Source organism: Poecile atricapillus, chromosome 30, assembly GCF_030490865.1.
Source record: "Poecile atricapillus isolate bPoeAtr1 chromosome 30, bPoeAtr1.hap1, whole genome shotgun sequence".
Taxonomy (NCBI): Eukaryota; Metazoa; Chordata; class Aves; order Passeriformes; family Paridae; genus Poecile; species Poecile atricapillus.
In genome coordinates this window covers 3,652,596-3,655,095 of record NC_081278.1, presented here as the reverse complement: position 1 = coordinate 3,655,095, position 2,500 = coordinate 3,652,596, and the positions used below count along the sequence as shown (strand labels likewise).

The window sequence follows — 2,500 nt, the reverse complement described above, 5'->3', positions numbered from 1 at the left end:
CTGCGTTCTTCATCGACGCACGAGCCGAGTGATCCACCGCTAAGAGTTGTCTGGCTTTCGGCACCGACCCCGCACGCGCGGAGGGGCCGGGACCGCTCGCGTGAAGCGGCCCCCTCGGTTTTGCGGCGAGGAGGCGCGGCCGCGCCACCTCGCCATCGACCGTACGAGCACAAAGGAGACGACAAACGGAAGGGAAAAAAAGAAAGGAGAAGCCCACGGAACGCTCCGAAAGGCCAGCCAAGACAGGGCGGGGGGGCCCGCGCCCCCGACCGCCTCCCCACCCCTACCCCCCGGGCGAGGGGAGGGAAAAGAGAGACGCCGCCGGCACACATCGCGTGCCGTCTTTCGGAGACGGCCCAGGCGCCCGGGCTCGGCCCGGCCTCCGCGCGGAGAGCCACGCGGCGCGTGCCAGACTGCGGGGGGGCTACGGCGCCCGCGCCCGGCCTCCTCTCTCTGAACGGGACGACGCGGGCACGAGGCCGGGGGGCCGCGGCCGCCCGCCACCCGCCTCGCGCTCGCCGCCACACCTCGACCGCTGCGCGGGCTCGCGCCCGCGCAGCGCCACCGCGCCGCCGCGCCGCCGCGCGCCTCTCCTCCCCGCTCACGGGGCCGCCCCTTCCCAGCGCCCGAGACGGCAACGCGACGAGCGCCGGCACCGCCGGCGCCGCCCCCGGCCGGGGACCGGCTCCCCGCCGGAAGGCGAGCGCCTCGCGGCCGCGCTCCGACGACCGGCGCCGGGAGGCGGGCGCCGCCGAGGCGCGAGCCGGCGTCGCGAGCGCCCGAGGCCTGCCGGAAGGCAGAGGACCCGCCGCCACCGGGGCCGCACTCCCGGGACCGCCGCCGCCGCTTCGCACCGTCGGGGCCCCTTCCGCGGGCACGCGCCCTGCGGGAGGGGCCGTGCGGCGGACGCCCGCCGCACGGCCTCGAGCGCTCCCTGCGGCCCACACGCGGCCTTCGGGAAGGGCGACGGGGGAAGCGACGGGCAGGGCCCGGGCCGGGACCGCCGCCGGCGACGACGGGGGCCTCCCGGCCGACCGTCCCACCAGGGGGACACCCGTCGAGCGGCGCCGCCGCCGCTCGGCACGGGGTCACCCGCGCTCGCCGGGCCTCCGGCCGCCGGAGGCGACCGACGAGCGCCCGCCCGGGCGGGGGGGCGTGCGGTTCGGCCGGGGACGAACCGGCGGACGGCGCCACCGCGCGCGTCCAGGGAAGGCAAGGAGCGCCCCGAGGAGGAGGAGGAGACGCGCGCCGACGCGGCCGGCGCGGCCGAGGCGAGGGAGCGCGGGGGGCGCCCGAGGGCCGCGACCCCGAGGTCGCACAAGGAGGCGGAGAAGCGCGCGGGGCGCTTCTCCGCCGGCGCCGCCCCGTTCCGAGGAGACCGGATCGGCCCCGCGGCCGACAGCGCGCCACGGCCTCGCCGCCGAGACCGGGCCGCGGAGAGGGGGGGGAGGGGGGGCTGGGCGCCCCCCTCCCCGGCACGGCGCGGCCGACGGACGGCCGCGACGAAGTCGACGACGACGAGCGGGGGGGGGGACCGGTCGCGACGGACGCCACCGCAGGGGATCAGCGGGAGTAGCTCCCCACCCCTCAATGACGCCGCGCCGCCACCGGCCGGGCACCCGCCGCCGCCGCCGCCGGCACCGCCGCCGCCGCCGGGGCGCGCCGTGCCGCCCGAGTCTTTAAACCTCCGCCCGGCCTCGGCGGCCCTTTCGGGCCCCACCCAACCCCGCGCCCGCGGCCGGCGTTTGACGACGCCGAGGCGCGAGCGGGAGAAAGGGAAAAGACTCGGGGAACCGCCGAGGCGCGGAGCGCTAGGTACCTGGCCCTGGGGTGAGGGAAACGACCTGGGATGGCCCCGCCGGGGTGCCTCCCCCCCGTTGCTGCCACCCTCGGGGGAGCGTCCGCCGGCGGGGGCGCGCCTGACATCCGCCGCCGCCACCGCGGCCGTCCTGGCTCGGGGCCCGGGGTTTCCCTCAGCAGCCCGGCGCTGCGCCCGAGAGGACCGCCGCGGCTCGGCCCGTGTCCCCGCCGGTGCGGGAGGGGCAAGCGCGGCCCGGCCAGCCGAGCGACCTCACAGCGGCGACCGCACCGAGAGGGGCCCGACGACGTCGACGGGGGCGAAGAACGTCTCCGCCGCCGCCGCCGCGCCCGGACCCGGTGGCGGTCCCCACGCCCGCGCGCGCGCGCGCGCGCAACCCTGGAAGCGAGGCCCCGGAACGCCCGGGGGGGAACCCGGCCCTCCGAGCTCCTCTGTGCGGTTCGCGAGGGGCCGTTCGGCCCCGGAGCGGGACCCGTGGTGTTTTTTTTTGCCGGGCGGCAAAAAAAGAAAGCGGTCCCGCTCCTCCGGTGCGGGAAGGGCCGGAGGAGCCGCCTCCTCCGAGCCCCGAAGGCGCCCGCGCGCCTCCGGGAGGGGGGCCGTGCCGAGCACCCCCCTCCCTCCCGCACGCGGGACGGCTTCTCGCGCGCCGCCGCCGAGGAGAGAGGCCCGGGACCCACCCGG

General features: G+C 79.6%; 1 non-coding gene across 1 annotated transcript in view; it reads right to left on the bottom strand.

The window, feature by feature from the left end:
• The window catches only part of LOC131589942 (5.8S ribosomal RNA), a 153-nt gene extending 105 nt beyond the window's left edge, over window positions 1–48 (bottom strand). The window contains exon 1 of the ribosomal RNA XR_009279895.1: window positions 1–48. This exon is cut by the window's left edge and continues 105 nt beyond it. This is a non-coding gene — a ribosomal RNA (5.8S ribosomal RNA).
• Window positions 49–2,500: the final 2,452 nt, after the last annotated feature.